Source organism: Halichoerus grypus, chromosome 6 (assembly GCF_964656455.1).
Source record: "Halichoerus grypus chromosome 6, mHalGry1.hap1.1, whole genome shotgun sequence".
Taxonomy (NCBI): domain Eukaryota; kingdom Metazoa; phylum Chordata; class Mammalia; order Carnivora; family Phocidae; genus Halichoerus; species Halichoerus grypus.
The window spans coordinates 176,352,050-176,369,983 of record NC_135717.1 but is presented as its reverse complement, the minus strand read 5'-3'; the positions used below and the strand labels follow the sequence as shown (position 1 = coordinate 176,369,983).

The following is a 17,934-nucleotide window of genomic DNA, read 5'->3' as shown; positions in this document are numbered from 1 at the left end:
CGTACCTGCCCCTTGCTCCCCCTTTCTGCTTGCAACAGGCCATTCTGACCACCTTTCAGGGCCTAATCCCACCCTACCGTCTCCAGCCTCAGGGCCTTTGCACACACTATGCCTTTGGCCTGGAATATGCTTCTGCTTGAAGGCAGAAATTCGATTTCCTAAGGCTGGTTTTCCTCCCTCCGTGATGGAGGCAGCAATGTGGTTTCCTGAGCCTTGTAAGCTCTACCTCCTGCATTCCAGCAAGTGAAGCTGGGGGGTGGGGGTTGTAGTCCCCGCCTCCCCCTGTGGCGAAACCCAAGGATAATTTGGGACTCAAAAGGACACACGTGGGAAGGAGCTTAGAGCAGGAATCCGAGCACGGGGCTGTAACAGGGAGGTCGCCCAACCTTGGTCGTGATCTCCTCATGGTACTTTCCCCAGGAAGGTGCCAGCACATGGCCAGCACCAGGGTCCAGGCCACAGGGAGGGCCTTCTTCCGACTCCTCTCTAGCACAGACACCTGGGGTGAATACACGAGGAACACCTGGTCCAGGTGAAGCGTCCTACTGACGAGAACACCCAGGCCCGGAGGATGCATGAACTGGGCACAACCACAGGGGGTGAGCTGAAGCACCAGAACCAGAATCCAGTTGTCCAAGTCCTGGCCTGCCTGAGTGATGTGATCAGAGCCAGGCTGGAGGATGGAGGGAGAAGGCCTCCAGAGGTGTGGCTACTGGCAGGGATGAGAGCCAGCAGGGCGGCAGGGGGGAGTAGGGAGAGGGCAGGGGTGTTGGGAGAGGGGGCAATGGGAGGGGGCTGTGCGGAGGAGGTGGGGGTGTTGGAGGGAGGGGGCGGTGGGGAGGAGCAGGGGAGGGAGCAGTGGAAGGGGGTGGGGGTGTTGGGAGGGGGGCAGTGGGAGGGGGCTGTGCGGAGGAGGTGGGGGCTGTGGGGAGGGGGGAGTAGGGAGAGGGCAGGGGTACTGAGGGGAGGGGGCAGTGGCTCGTGGGCAGTGGGGCAGCTACCTTCAGCCCCCTGCCCCCAGCTTCGAATTACGTCAAGTTGCTGCTAGAAAACCGTATTTAATTTGCTCGAGTGTAGTTTGGTCACTCTGACAAACCGTTTCGTGGTTGTCTTCATAAAGGCCGGAGCAAATGAGCCCTATTTATTGTTGTAAGTGCTTACGCGGTCCGAGGGGAACCGCAAATCCTGGTTCCTGCTGGGGGAGTGAGAGTTTCGGGAACCGCAGGACGGCAGGGGTATGGCCAATTCCCGCAGCCAACACTGTGCCTTGTACTGGATGTTCCAGAAATTCCTGACTTAGAATGCAAGTTCAAGATTCAGTCTCACTAATAACACAATGCAAATTTAAATAACGATGACGGCCATTTGTAAACGGCAGGAGAAACACAGTAGGTCTCCCTCCTCCTCCTCGTAGACATTAACCGGAAGCACAAAGGAAAATAAGAACGGGATTCACACCTGCGGCCTGAGGAAGGGCTGTAGTTGCACTTAAAGTCACAGGACATATGGAAAGGGTCCAAGAAAGACTGTCCTAGGGGGCAGGTGTCGGGGGAAGCCAAACCACGGGGTACACTCAGCTCGCAGTTTCGAGCAAGGGGAAGGGGACGCAGACACGTGACAGAAGCCTCTGGGGGCAGCCAGGTGTCCAGACTCAGGAGGCTGGGACCGAACAGGGCTTCCTTCCAGGATCCCTATGTGCAGGAAGCAGCTTCCTAAAGAGGTGGACCCCCCGGGAGAGGCGGTGCCTCGAGTGAACGGCCGGGAGGAGCCCAGGGCGGATAAACCATCTGTCTCTGCAGCACGCCCTGGATAGTTCGCCAGGACTAAGGAAAGTGTGAAGTTGAGCAGAGGACTCCGCTCTATAAGTAAGAACACAGAGCGGAGATAAACACATCAAGAGAGGACACAGAAACGGAAGGTAACCCGGCAGAGCTCCGGAAACAGCATGAGGAAAGCACCAGCAGGCCGGAGACGCAAGCCCAGCGCAGGCGGACAGACATCCGGCGAGGCCGACGCGGTGACAGAGGGAACGTGGGGTCGCGGGGAGCCAGCAGGCGGAGTGGACGCCCACGGGGGCAGGAGCCTGAGGGGGAAAGCTCAGCCATGGCAGACGGGCCAGGGACACCCAGCCTGTGGAGTCAGCGTCTCTGCCAAGGACAACAGGAGTAACGGAACAGAAGAAATCCTATATAATCACCCACGAGCCATTTTCACAAGTAAAAGGGACTCGTGTCTGCAAATTGAAAGGTGCGTGTCTTGGGGGTAAAGAAAACTAGCAAAAGGTGGTAGTTAAATTGCTGGATTTTAAAGACAAACAGAGAACTCTTTTGGCATCCAAGGGGAGAAAAAAAAACTCAAGTCGTGGAAGAGGGGACACCCTTAGACCGGCCTCCATGTTACCATGACGATGCTCCATGCTGGGCCCCAGGGATTAATGCCTACAAGGTCCTCAAGAGGAGACAAGAAGATGGCAACCCCAGAGTTTCATAGCCAATCTGTCTTTCAAATACGAAGATGAAAGACAAATACGTTTTGAAAATCCAAAATCTAGAGGAACGTCTCTAAAATGAGCTCATCCTGGAGAAACCATCAGAACACGACTTTGGCCAACCAAGAGACTGTTGGAGAAAGTGTAGCGGGAGAATCGGTGACAAGCGTGTTAATACCTTTAACTATAAAAGGAAGATGAAAACAAATATGTGTTTCAGTTACCAAAGAAAACATAGACGTTAACTACGAGAACACCTGAGAAGGATTTTACCTGTCAGAGGCCAGGAGGAAAAGGACAAGGACGTTCGGGAAGTGGTATCAGGACAGATCTCCTCATCTGTCTCCACCAGAGACAAAATATATTTACGTCTGGTAAGTCGATTACTAGATGCAAATGCTTAAGTATAAAGAGAAACACTGAGATTTAAAAAAAACAAAACAACATTAGGAGCAGAGGAAGTTGAGATGCTCTTGCTCTAAGTAGTTCATCGTGGGGGGTCAGTAAAGGATTGAGTAGAATGTATGAAGTGAGACGTGTAAGATAGCCACAAAACAAACTGCCAGTCCTTCCAAATGATAAAAATAAACAGACAAAAGAGAGGAAGGACACGGAGAACCTACAGAGAAAGACGTCCTCAAGGCACAATCAGAAGTGGAAACTACAATACTAACAAGCCTCGGACGTACCCGCATGTCCCCACGGGGTGAGACCGGAAGGTTCCAGCTGCAGGCTGATTCCCAAGATTATTCAACAACAAAGCGACACAGATGGGTTAAAAATAGAAATGTACAAGACAAATGCACTTTAAAAAAACATGCAGGGACAGCAATCAATAGCAGACATTGCTGATTTGGGGACAAAAGGTGTTACACAAAACAAAACAGCACTCCGTAGTGAGAAAGGGCACAACGCACAAGGGTGTGGGTCAGTTGTGGATGGATGTTAATGCATCCCAACGTACGGCCAGGAGCCGGGACAACACCCAAGCAGCCGGGGTACATGAGGGTAGGAAATCGCCGTGCATCTCTCCCAGTCCATGACGGCTCAAGGTGGAAAAATTAGTCAGAACACGGAAGCTGAAGAATATAATGAACACAGCCTGCAGGCCTCAAGGGAGCCGCGAGAACGTAGGGCAGCACGCGGGGTGCTCGCTGAGGGCCCATTGCCTCACCACAATAACTAGCATAAAACCCAGAATCCATAAAAGAAAATAAGTTCGATTACATAAAACATTACTGTAGTCTTCAAGAAAAATACAGATAAACAAAATCCAAAGACCAACTACCCACTGGAGGAAGGGTTTGCGATCTATGTCACAAAGTACTATTTCTTTACCGAGAGAGCGCTCCCGGGGCGCCGGGGGGGCTCTGTCGATTGGGCGTCTGCCTTCGGCTTGGGTCCCGATCTCAGGGTCCTGGGATCGAGTCCTGCCTGCATCGGGCTCCGCGCTCAGTGGCGAGTCTGCTTCTCACACCCCTGTGGACTTCTCCTCCGTCTGGGCCTCTGCATTCCACACCAGTGGCCCTCGTTGGCAGACCCCGAACAAGATCCTTGCCGGAAGAGGACTTGGGGGAAGCAGATTCCAGGCTCCACCGCCCCCTGCAACGCAGAGACAGAAGAGAAAGCAGCGGATAATCCGGAGAAGGGTGCTAATCGGCAAAACCTCCCCGAGGGAGAGCGCCTGTCGGATTTACCCTTTGACCAACGATTTCACTACCAGGAATTTATCCGGCAGGACTTCGGGGCGTGTGTAAAATGACACGCACTACTCATAGCATCGCTGTGACGTCAAGATTGGAAATCCCGCGAACGCCCATCAACAGAGGGCTGGAGTCTGTTACGTCGCATTCACCTGATGGAGGACCCAGATTCCGTTAAAAACAATGAGGCGGTTCCTGGCAAGTGAACAAAGCAAAATGGGGTGTGCCATGCGCTACCATCCATGTGAGAAGCAGAGAGCTGGGTAGAAATTTAAAATAACCATGTATGCATAAGCTTGCTTGTGCACGATTAGCTTTCTAAGATTCATAAGCAACACCGAGTGTAGTTCTCTCTGGAGAGAGCGCTGGGGACAGGGCTGGTCCGCAGGGTCACCCTACTCCGTATGTGCCGTCCGCCTCTCCATGAATTGCCTCATCACAGATAACAAATGGCATCAGTCAAGGTTCACTCAGAGAAGTAGAACTGATGAGAGAGAGGGGGGCGGGCACAGGGACAAGGAGATGTCCATGCCAGTGAGGGTAGAATCGTTGCCAGGATCTGAGCTCACACATCTGTGGGGGCCACTCTGGCAGCCCCCGAGGGAGCTCACCCCACGGGGTGGGCCGGCGGAGGGAAGACGGCCGGGGAGGGGGAGAGTCACCTGGAGCTCTGGAGGAGGGACAGACCCCACGGGCGTCTGGTGGCCTCTGACCTTGGCGGCGTGGCTGTCCTCAGAAGCCGGGCCCTTGGTCGTGGACTTGTGCGTGAACACACACCGGCTCAGGGGCTGGAGGGGGGAGGAGGCCCCAGGAACAGGTGCCATCTGAGGCCTGAGACGTGCCAGCCACGAAGTGACCGTGCACGGGAGCCGCCGAGGCCGCTCTTCCGGTCTCCTCGCGGCTCACGTAAGACACGTCCTGGGGCAGCTCTGGCCGGAAGCCACGGGAAGGGCCTTCTGGGAAGTGTAGTCCACCCCGCCAAGGTCACACATCATGAAACCACCACACTTGGAGAAAGAATAACGTGGTGGCGTTTTATATGCACTTTAAAAATACTGAGGAATGAGTCTTACTCCTGGCAAGAGTTCAATCAAGAACATCGATGCAGTCATATGTTACTGGTGACGGTATAAACTGGCTCAGGCGTCGAATATAATTGGGACATAAAGTCAAGAATCATGGGGGCCCGCGTTCCACTTCTGGGAATTGGACGAGAAGCCGTCATAATCCAAACCTGGCCAGGGGCAGGCGGAGGCTCACCAATAACGGTAACTTTCTCTCTAACAACAAACAATGAAAAGCAAACTCAGTATCCAAAAAAATCACCTGATGTGTGTAGTCTCACAGTTCACAACGTTCATAACGACATGTTCCAGTCTTGCAAGCCCTAGCAACATGAAAAATGCTTGCAATAGCAAGTGCAATAAGGCAGGATACCAAAAATGCTCGTATCTATGTAGTAAAATGAGGTACACAAGACCTGAGGGCCGCCCCTGCCCTCTGAGAAAGCTGGCCAAGGGCCCTGGCAGCTCCCCAAACATCAGACCTTCCCCAGAAAGCTGCGTCTCCCCAAACCCTGCTCTACGCGAACTGCTCCCCGCACGTGATGGAAACTGCCTGGGTCCTGCAGCCCAGCAAGGAGAGTGTGGCCATTGTCAGCCCTGAGGAAACCAAGGTTCAGCCAGCTGAAGCCACCAGCCAAAGCGTCAGAACCGTAAGTGGCTGACCCAGGCTGAGCCACGGCCCTGCCCAGAGCATCGCCGCACACACGGTCTCCCCGGTCCTCCTGGATTTCCGAAACAGGGCAAGCAGGTGCCTGCTGACTGCTTCTTTCAGATTAATCTAATTTTTCATCTCACTCCAGGTAGGGGTTTGGCGGGGATTTCTATCCTCCTACCACGTCCATTGGTATTACAGGGAAACGATCTCCGAATTGATTTAAGAGGCTTGCTCCCGGGGGCCGGGTCCCAGCAGGTTGGCTATGCTTCCCGCTTGGCTCCTAAGTGATTCCGATTTATTCTAGAGCAGAACTGAAGATGGGAAAGAAGCTTCTGGTGGAGCGTGTAGAGACTGGGCACTCCGGCACTGGAGGACTAGCCGTCTGGCAGGGAGGAGCGCCGCAGCCAGCCTTCTGTCCCCCGTGGGAACCACGGCCAGATCACGTGAGGAAGCGGCAGACACAACGCCCCCCTCTTGCAGCCACTGCCTGGCCCGTCCCCCTCCTTCCTTCACCGCGGAGAGCGAGGGGCTCTAGTCTGGTGGGTCAAACTCCGTGGCATACCACGCTCCTGACCCCCACGCTCCCTCCCCGCGGGGCACGGCTGCTCTCCTGTTTCCGCAGCCCCAGATCCGGGCCGGGCTTCCACGAGCCTGGAACTGGAGCGGGGGCGGGGGGAGGATGAGACAGCACCCCAGCTGACGGCAGGCTGACCTGAGGCTGACCGCGGGCACCCCAGGGAGCCCCATGAAGCCGGGAGAACCTCCCAGCTGAGCTCAGCCCACGGGGCCGGCCCGCGGAAACCTGAGCTAAGTATTGGGGTACAGTGTGACGCACCAGGCTATGGAAAGCTAACGGACTCCTATGGGTTCACTAATGGATGGGGTCAAGAGCATCCTCCACTCTGGCTCTGCCTCTTCGGCCCCTTCCCTCCAGGCAGGGGTGAGCGAGCTGAGGGGTGGTCCTGCCGTCTCCCCCTTTGTCTCCAGGTCCAGGCTGGGGCGCCTTAGGGTCAGCACAGCCAAGGCCATGCGCACTCAACACACACCCAAGCAGCCAGGCCATTGCCCCCCACTCACCTACCCCCTGGGAACCAGACAGTGGGTTAGAAGACCCCTAGATTCAGACTGTGGCTGAGGGGAGCCTGGGATCCCTGTTGAAGGCCGAGCCTAAGCTTCATGCTCCAACCAGTCATGCAAGAGAGCCCTGCCCCAGGGGATCCCTCCCTGATTAAACTTATCACACCTCCCTGGCCGGCACCCCCAAGCTTCAGAGCTGAGCATGAGCGACAGGACAGGAGGCAAGTGTTCCTGGGTACCCGGGAGTAATGCCACAAAAACTGTCAGTCCTCCCTCGATCCCTTAGACAACATTCAGTCCCGTTCACACGTGTCTGGGAATAATTGGAGAAGTGCATCAAGATTAATATCTGGGGGTGTCCCCTGTAGCCTTATGACCACAGAACACCGAAACGGGCAGGTTGCTACCTAAACGAGGTGCGTCTGAGGATGCAGATGCAAGAGGCATGGCAGTCGGTCCTCAGCCACACGCACCCCGTGGGGCCCCATCTGTGGGAAGGGCTTCAGAGCTGGGGAGCCCGTGGACTGTTACTCATCCTGTTACAAACGGGCCCTGACTGCCTTCGTGTGCCAGGCCCTGCTGGGGAGCCGAGACCGGGAGCCGGCCGGGCTGCCTGCAGGGGAGAAGGTGCTCTCAGAACGCTGCTGGGGGGCAGGGCCTGGGAAATCCCCCAGCACAGAGATGGTGCAGGCTGGCCCAAAGGAGGTGGGGTCCGCTCTCCCATCCCTCGGCCTCCCACCCACTCCCTGAGCCCACGGACCCCTCCACCCGGCCCTTCCCTCGCCACCTGGACCCCTGCCTCCAGAGGCCGCCCGTGGCCCCCTCACACTCTCCCTTGCTGCTTCCCCACCCCTGTCCTGGGAGCACGGTGTCCGTGCCCCCCACCACAGCCCTCTCCCTGGCCTCAGCAGGCCTGCTGGCCTCCCTCTTCCCCATCAGAGCCCCCACTCCTCAGCTCTGTCCTCGGCTCTGTCCCCTTTACCCAAAGATGTGCTCATACGGCCCTTCCCCTCCCAGCCGGCCTCCCGCCCACCATCGGGATGGCTCATTTTATGGGTCAACGTGGCCAGGCTTAGGCGCCCAGAGGTTCGGTCGAACACCGGTCCAGGTGTGTCTGCGAAGGGATTCTGTAGGTGTCATTAGCATTTGCAATCAGCTGACTTTGAGGAAAGCAGGTTGAGGCTTTAAGAGAAAACAGACTGAGGTCCCTGGAGGAGGAGGGGCTCTCTCTGCCTGCCCCCGGTCTGCAGGACCCAAGACTGCACATCAGCTCTTCCCTGGGTCTGCAGGCTGGTCTGCGGATTACAGACCTGTCAGCCCCCACAGTCACGTGACCCAGTTCCCTAAAATCAGTCTCATCTGTGTGTGTGTGTGTGTGTGTGTGTGTGTGTGTGTGTGTGTGTGTGTGTAGGCATGCACAGGCATCTGCCATTGGTCCTGGCTCCCTGGGGAACCCCGACAGATACACCATCCTGCCCCCTGCTGTCAGGCCCTTCCCCAGGACTCACTCCAAGGTCATAGCAGCCTCTGTTGCCACATCCGTGGGCCGTTCTCTGGGCTCATTTTGCAGGATCTGTTACAGACCTGACCCTGCTGCCCATTTGGTCCTCCCGTGGAGCAGTCCTCCCTCATGGGCTTCCTACTACTTCTCAGAAAGGGTCCTCCTGCCAGTCTGACCTTAGATGGCTTCCTTTGACCTTCCCCTGGCGCTGTGGTTCAAGCCTGAGGGTTCTCCCTCCGTGGGCTTCCTCCAGGGAGACTTGTGAGGAGCCAATGGACACTAGCCCTAACGACTATTAGGGGCTCACTCATTTGGGGCTCACAATAGCTGTATGGACTGAGAACAATGCTCTCTGTCTCAGACACAAGGAGACCGAGCACAAGGTGACATAACCCGCCTGGGCCCACACAGCTTCTCAGCAGGCCCCCTGACCTGAGTCCTCTGACGCCTCGCCTGGTCACAGCTGCCTGGACATCAAGCTCCCCAGCCCCACCCCCCCCAGGCCTGAGCTGCCCCCTGAGTGCTGTCCCCTGGTTTCTGTTGCCCACGGCACACCCCGCCCAGCTCACACACGGGCCCCCAAAACATCACTACCTCCCGGGACGCGGGCCAGGACTCTGCGCTGTCCACCGTGGCCCCCACAGTCACCACGCCTGGCCCCCATCCACCCAAGCTGCTGCGTGGCCTGCCCCGGTCCCCGGTCCTGAGCCGGGCACTGGAGTCCCCTGGGACTGGGGCTAGGATGTACGAGTAACTGTGCCCGGCCGACTGCTGTCACTGCTGGAGATTTTTAATCATCAAACAATTTTATTCTTCAAACACAAGATGGTAGAAAGCACTTTACCTTAGTTTGAAATTCCTATTTTCAAGTCCTACCTTGAAAGAGTTTTCATTATCAGACTGAATTTGAGATTTGCTGGGGAAAAAAGTGATCGTATCTTCCTTCTGGGATTTCGCTTTTAAACCAATCAATAAATCGTTTCTGATGGCTTTAACATGGATTAACCGGCTAAATAAGTCAAGTAGGTCTTATTTAGCTTCTTGGAGGGGAGAGATTTTCAACATTGAAGTTTGGGAGAGTAGCAGAGGTCTGCCTGCCATGCTGGGTCGGGGTTCTCCACAAATGCCTGGCTGAGGTCCAGAGTGGCCTGTCCCTCGGCTGCTGCCGCCCCTGCAGACCCCGTCCCCGAAGACCCCGTCCCTATCCCCACACGCCCGTGAAGCCCAAGTCGGGGGTCAGCCCCCACCCACGTCAGGGATGGCCATGCTCCTGGGAGTCTATCCTTACAGGTTTCTGCCCAGCCCCCCAGCGAGGGAGAGCAAGGCAGGGGGAGGGAGGGGAAACCAAGGCAGATGCGTCAGAGCAGGACGACGGGAGAGCCGTGCTGGGCAAGCTCCCTGTGCCCGTGGCCGCTCCTCAGCTGAGCTGCTGGACCCGGCCCTCCAGCCCCGTCAGTGCTCCCTGGTGGACTCACACCTCGTCACACACACACACCAGGTATTCACATAAACATCATACACACACACATACACATGCACACACACAAACTACACACGCACATCACAGACTCGTCTGTGAGCACCCCAGCAGCCCCCGCACACCCTCCCCACTTGAGAACCGGGGTTAGCACTCGGAGGCCCATCTACAAACGGAACACTCGGTGCACTTCCCGGAGCCGGGCTGTGGCATCGCCCAGCGAGGTCTCGGGCATGGTTGCCCCCCGCAGATGGCCGGGCGCTGCCAAGCCAGACGACCCTCAGCCAACTGGCCAACGGAAACATCCTCGGGGACGTCTTTGCCCCAACCATGTGAGAAAACCCAGTGAGAGCCTGCCAAAGACGGCTCCCTGAGCACACCCCCCGGCACCCCGGCGAGCAAACCAGAGCAGGCTGTCCCCTGAAAGCCGCACACCTCACAAACTGGAGGCCGCAGAAGGACACGGAAGGTTCTGGAGTGAGCATCATCACGCAGCCGGGGATCCTCACCTAGGAGACGGCCCCGCAGGGTGACCAAGTCCTGCCAGCCTGGAAGAAAGCGAGGCCTCGGGACTGCCGGAACCAGCGTGCGCTCCTCCAGGCCGCTCAGTCTGTGCCGCTCTGGGAGGGCGGCCCACGGAACTCCAACACCTAGCAGGTGCTTGTCCACGGGTCACAGATGGTTGCTCCTCCTCCTGCATATCATCTGCTTTTGGGGTGGGAAGAAGGGGAAAGCAAAGTGTAAAAGCTCTCTACCACTCACTGAGTCTGCCTGCCCTTAGAAATGCCTCCTGAAAGCCCCAACCGGCTTCTCCTTACCTCTCACCAGAGAGAACGTGGTCCCGTGGCCTGAGCCACAGAACGCGGTAGACAATAGAGGTGTCGCTGTTTTGCAGTGGGACACGTTCCCACCCCAACAGGCTCGGGATTCTATGGAGAAGAAAGTGGGTGACGGGGATACTTTGAAGGCAAGTAGCAGCGGTATCAGGAAGGGTGGGTGAGGTCCTGGTCCCGAATCATGCCCTCTGGCTGGAACCTCGCAGCTTCCTGGGGGGCACAAATCATTTCTCAAAAAAAAAGATATATAATACTTATACTGTTTATGTGTGCTGGGCACTGTCCTAAGAGCTTTGCTTGTGCAACTCATTTAGCCCCCACAGCACATCTGAGGGGGCTCATCTCTTGTCCCATTTTAGAGATGAGGAGGGGGAGGCAAAGTGAGGCTGAGAAACTTGCCCAAGGTCATGTAGCTTGAAAGGGAAGGGGCTGGAGTTTGAGCTAAAGTCCCATCATCTCTCCACAGTGTTTAACCAGCTCTGCTGACATGATAACTGCTCCGAAAAAAATACTTATTTGATTACCTGCAGTGAATAGGAAGAAAAAGAAATTCAAAAAATGTCCCTCTGAGTCACTGGTGAAACACGCCCAAAGCTGTGTGGGTCTGCTTTGCCCCTCAGCAAGCTGGGAACCCAGAGAGTCAGGATTCCCTCCCATGAGAAGAGCTCCTGAGGCTGGTGCTCACTGCATGTGCTGAGTCCCTCGTGATGCAGGCAGAATACCAACTTCTGGAAATTCCAGAAAGAGATACTGATGTTATCATCAGGAATAGCTTCTAGGAGGCTCTTCGAAGTCATAAATCAGAAGCAAGCACTTCCTGGGGTGCCTGGGTGGCTCAGTGGGTTAAGCATCTGCCTTCAGCTCAGGTCGATTCCCTGCTCTCTCTCTCTCTCTAATAAATAAATAAAATCCTAAAAAAAAAAAAAAAAATAAGCAAGAGCTTCCCCAGATTGACTAAATACTTATCTGTTATGCCATTCACAACAGCTCAGCACCAAAACCATCGGAACTTTGACTCAACAATCTGCATTTTTAAGCCTCTCGCCACCCACCACGCATTGTCACAAATCTCTGAATCCCATTCTCCGTGGAGCCTCTAGCTCCATTCTGGTTCCCTGTGTGGATGTCACAGGCTGAGCCCTTCATTGAGAGGGGTCTTTAATCATTAGTATTAATCTTGAATGAAATTTTTCATACCAGATTTGTCTCCCTCTCCTCTATGGCAATGAAGCCAAAGAATTCTGCACTTTGACTTGACATCAAAGAAAATAGTTCAGCTTTTCTATAAAGATCATCAATTTTCTGGCCTATCTCTGGCCTCAGTGATCCATTCAGTCCCACATTATGATGGGGCCTCACGGCTTCACCCTGAGCCGCCTTAGCTCAACCCATGCTGACTCTTCACCCTGCATGGCTCCCCAACTGTTAGTTACTTCTGGAACTTCTTCTTCCTTTTGCCCAGATCCCCTCCAGTCTCCCAATAAACATTCTGCTTATTTATTCAACAAATAATCACAGAACACCTTCTCTGAGGCTCACGCTATCCTGGGCAGTAGGGTGAGCAGGGAAAATGAAGTCCCAGCCTTCTAGGAGCAAATATTCAAATGTGTGAGGCTGACAACAAAACCGGAACAGATCAATGAATGATATAATTTTGGTTTACATGGGGCTAATAAAATAAATAAAGCAGAGTAAAGGCTACAGTTCCTGGATGTGGTAGCCAGTCTGATACACCTTTCTCATATTTACCTGTGCCCAGCAGACCTGCACTTAAAATAAAAAAAAAACCTTACATAAACTTCTTTAGGTGAAGTAATGACACCAGCTGGAGACGTGGACCCACACAAAGGAATGAAGAGCAGTGGAAATGGTAAATATGTGGTAAAGTTAAAAACTTTTTTCCTAATTTTTTAAAAAATTAGTAAAATGGACTGTTTAAAGGAAAAACATATATTTGGAGACTGAAAACAAATGGAAGTAAAATATGTAAAAAGGACAGAAGGAGGATGTGGAAATACATCATTATTCAAGGTCCTTACACTGCATATAATATGGAATCACAAAAAAAAATTAACTGATCCAAAAGAAGGCAGGAAAAGAGTAGAAAAGAAGAAAGGATCAGTGGGATGAGTGAAAACAAAATAGGAAGGTGGTGGGTTGAAGCCAACTACATACACAATATATTTTAAGTAATTGTTGCTCTGGATGGATAAGTAAAAATCTATAATATTCTGTCTGCAACAACCTACTTAAATATAAAGACACAGAAAAAGGTTAAAAGTAAAGGGATGGGAAATATATGCCTCACACAACACTAAGCATAAGAAAGATGGATGTTACCAGTGACAAAGGGAGATGTTTCATAATAATAAATGAACCGATTCATTAAGAGGGCATAATGACCCAAAATAGGAATGTACCTAATAACAGAACTTCAAAAGACATAAAGCAAAAACTGACAGGACTGAAAGGAGAAATGGACAAATCGCATTATAATTGGAACTTTAGAAACTCTTCTCCCAGTAACTAACATGAAGACAGAATATCAGCAAGGATGTCCAAGACTTAAACAATGTTATCAACCAACTGAACCCAGTTAGCATTTACATAACACTCCACCCAGTGGCAACAGAAGATACATTCTATTCAAACACATATAACACACTCACCAAGTATATCATAGACTGGACTAAAAATTAAGTCTCAATATGTTTAAATGAATCAAAATTATATCAAAACAGAAATTTTACAGAAACAAATTAGAAACCAATAACAGAAAAAGATATTTTTAAGTATCTTAAAATCTCCAAACATTTGAAAATTAAATGATATACATCCGAAAAATCCATGGGTCAAAGAAGAAATCCCAAAGGAAACTAGAAAATAATTTATAATGAATAAAAATAAAAAGGACATTATCCAAATTTGTAGAATGCAGCTAATACAGTATATAGAGGAAAATTAAGAACTTTAAACGTTTACGTTAAAAATTTAGAAAGTTTTTAATTAATTATCCTATTTTTCACTTTAGGAAGCTAGAGAAAGTGTAAGATGCAAAGTTACTAGAAGGAAGGAAAATATAAAATTAATAGTAGAAACACAGTGGGGAAAAAGGGAAATAGAGAAAATCAATGTAGCCAAAATCTGGTTCTTAGCAACAATCAACTAAGTTGATAAACATCTAGTAAGGCTGATGAAGACTATAAGCTAGAAGATAGATTTGCCATCAGGAATGAAAGATATGACATCACTATAGATCTTTCAGTCATTAGGAGGATAGCATGAAAATATTATGAAAAATTTTTAACCCAACAAATTCAACTACTTAGATGAAATAGACAAATTTCTTGAAAGACTCAAATTGACTCAAACTGACTCAAAAAGAAATGGAAAACTTGAATAGCTCTATAACTACTGAACAAATTAAATTCACAAAAAATCTACCCACAAAAATGACTCCAGGCCCAAGTGTCTTCACTTATGAATGGTATTACACATTAGGAAAGAGTAAAACCATTTCTACACAATTACTTTCAGAAAATGGAGGGAGAGGGAATGCTTCTCAGTTCATTTCCTAAAGCCAGCGTTACCAATTACAAGAAAAGAAAACTGCTGACCAGTATTTCCCATGTATATTAGATGCAAAAAAACTTTAACAAAATCTTAGCAAATCAAATCCACCAACAAATAAAAGTTGGTGGATTCCAGTAATGCAAGGTTGTTCTGGCATTCAAAAAAATCAAAATGATTCACTAACAGAATGTAGGAGAAAACTATATTCTCTTCTCAGTAGTCATAGGAAAAGCATGTAACACAATTTAATATCCATGTGTGTTAACAATCCTCCACAAACTAGGAACAAAAAGGAACTTCCTCAAAATAATAAAAAGCCCCTACCAAAACCTACAGCTAACATAATATTTAATATTGAAAGACAAAATCTTTTCCCCTTAAGACTGAGAACAAGGCAAGGATGACTTCTTTCATCGTTTCTGCCCAGCATTGTCCTGAAGGCCCTAGCCAGTGCCATGAGGCAAGAAGTAGAAAAGAAGCATCCAGATTAGAAAAGAAGAAGCAAGATACTTTCACTAATAGGTAACAGGTTCATATCTGATATCATTAAGTGAAATGAATCATAGAGTTATATGTTCATACTAAGCTTTAAAAGTTCGAGAAAAATATCTTTGCAACTTTGTGAGACAGCAAAGATTTCTTGGATATGACATAAAACACACAAACCTCAAAGGAGATGTTGATAAATTGGACTTCGTAAAATGCAAAAACTTCTATTCTTCAAAAACATCACAGGGAAAATGAAAAAAGCAAGCCACAGACTATAAGATGATATTTGTAACCATATATCTTAACAAAGAACTGACATCTAGAACCCGTAAGGGACTCCTACAACTCAATTGTACGAAGACAAGTAAAAATGGGAGAAAGATTTGAAAAGACCCTTCATAAAAGAAGGTAAAGAAAAGTCACTAAGAACATGAACAGATGCTTAACATTACTAGTCATCAAATAAATGCAAATTAAAACCACAATCAAATACCACTAAACATCCACTGTAATGGCAAAAATATAATGCCAAATGAAGAGAATGTGGAGTAACCAGGATTTTCACACAATGCTGGTAGTAGCATAAAATGCTACAATCACACTGAAATATCTTTTTTTTTTAAGATTTTATTTATTTATTTAACAGAGAGATAGAGCCAGAAAGCACAAGTGGGGGGAATGACAGAGGGAGAGGGAGAAGCAGGCTCCCCACTGAGCAGGAAGCCCAACGCGGGGCTTGATCCCAGGGTCCTGGGATCATGACCTGAACCGAAGGCAGATGCTTAACCCACTGAGCCACCCAGGTGCCCCTGAAATATCTTAATTATATACCTACCCTAATACAAATTTTACTCCTATTAGTTACCTAAGATAAATGAAAATATTTGCTAAGACTTATAGATACTCATAACAGCTTTGCTCGTAAGAGCCAGATGCTGAATACAACCCAAATGACCATCAACAGGTGAATGGGTAAACAAATTGCAATATAAATGCACAGTGGGATGCTACAAAAGCAAACACCACAAAACCACAAAAATGAATGAACATACAATACACACACAACAACACGGGGAATCTGAAATTATCACACTGGATGGAAGAACCCAGAGAAGAGTGCCTACTGCATGATTTCATTTATATAAAATTCCAGTAATCCCTAGTGATGCAAAGGAGACCAGCTGCTGTGTAGGGCCGGGGGCGGCGGGGGTGGGAGTTGACTGAAAACAGGCAGGAAGGGATCTGGGGTGATGGAAATATTCTGTATCTTGATTGTGGTGGTGGTTACAGTCATGTGTACATTTGTCAAAATTCACCAAACTGTACACTTAAAGCAACTGTATTTTATTGTACATGCAACTTAAAGTTGCTTTCCAGATGAATAGAAGACTTGACCAGACACATTACTAAAGAAGATATATGCGTGGCCAATATGCAAATGAATAGATGCTCAGCATCCTTAGTCATCAGGGAAATGCACATTAAAATGATAATGAATAGCACTTCACACTCAGAAAGGCTAAAATGCACATGGCGGACAACAAATGTTGTGAGGATGTGGACTGAGGAGGATTCTCAAACATTGGCTGGTGAGGGTGTAAAATGGTACAACTATTTCGAAAACTCTTTTATATTTTCTCACAAAGTTAAACATATCTCCATCCTATGAACCAGATAGTCCACTGCTAGCTATTTACCCAAGAAAATGAAAGTACACATCCACACAAAGACTTTTACCGGAAAGTTTATAGCAGCTTTGTTCATAACTGCCAAGAGCTAAAAGCAACCCGAATACCCATCAATCGGTGGGTGATAAATTTTGATGTAAATTTAATATACCATAAATTGGTACAGTCATTTAATGAAATCCCATTCCATAATAAAAAGGAATGTCTACTGATACACAAAACAGCATGCCTAAAAACTTTACGGTGAATGAAAGAGGCCCAACACCAAAGGGTAAATACAGTCGAATTCCATTTACACAGAGTTCTAAAACAGGCTAATCTAATCTACAGTGTCAGAAGTCCAAATGGCGGTTGCCTCAGCAAGAGGGATAGGACAATTGCCCGGAAAGAGGCACCAGGGAACTTTCCTGATTGAGATCTTGTTACTTGAGTGTATGCATATGTCAAAACTCATTGAACTATACATTCTCTGGGATTTATTGTATATAAATTATACCTCAATAAGAAAAGCTCAGGAAAGCAAATTTATAATAGTGTCTAAAAATACAAAGGAGTAAATCTAACAAAGATGTAAAAGGTCTTTATTTAGGAAACTAAAACATTATTGGGATGTTTTAAAGACGCTTTTAAAAATGGAGAAACTAGATTTGCCTTGACTCGAGGACACAAGGTTGTACGCTTGTTACTACTGCGCACAGACAGAGCCTATGTTGTACCGGCCAAATCCCCAAAAAAAAGAATTTCTGGAGAACTTGGAGTGTTGGTTCTGAAACTTTTATGGAAATTCAAAGAGAAAGAAAAGCCAAGACATTGTTGACAAGCAAGTAAAACGTGGGCACATTTGCTCTACCTGACACCAAGACTTAGTTATAAAGCTCCCATCATCAAGCCAGAAACAGGCCTCGGGTATGCGGACACTTGATTTGGAGCAAAGATATTTCTGGAGAGCAGTTATGGGGAGAAAGTTGACCCTCTGCCACCCACGATACACAAACATTAATTCCAGGCAGATGGAGCTCCAAGTGTGAATCCCAAAACACGTAACAAAGCTTTTAAAAGACAGGATAGGAGAACATCTTCATGATCTTCAGATGGGGAGAGATTTTGAACAGGATTCAAAATGCAATAACCATCAAGGAAAACTTGATGCTTTGGCCCCATAAACATTAAGTATTTCTGTTCACCCAAAAACACCAGTAAAATAACGAAAAGGCAAGAAAAGTAGTGGCAGAAAGCATTTGCAACACACATACCAGACAAAGTTCTCGTAGCTGAAATACACAACGAACACAAGTTTCAAAGACTGTAAATCCAGAAACAAAACGGGCTGGACACCTGAACAAGCACATCACCGAAGCACATCTCCAGCTGGCCAGTTAACGT

General features: G+C 49.3%; 1 long non-coding RNA gene across 1 annotated transcript in view; it reads right to left on the bottom strand.

The window, feature by feature from the left end:
- Positions 1-3,861: 3,861 nt before the first annotated feature.
- Positions 3,862-17,934, bottom strand: part of LOC118553789 (uncharacterized) — a 43,067-nt gene continuing 28,994 nt past the window's right edge. The window contains exons 2-4 of the long non-coding RNA XR_013448619.1: positions 10,784-11,011; positions 10,475-10,670; positions 3,862-4,090 (exon numbers count right to left, since the gene is read on the bottom strand). This is a non-coding gene — a long non-coding RNA (uncharacterized LOC118553789). The remainder of the gene's footprint in view (positions 4,091-10,474; positions 10,671-10,783; positions 11,012-17,934) is intronic.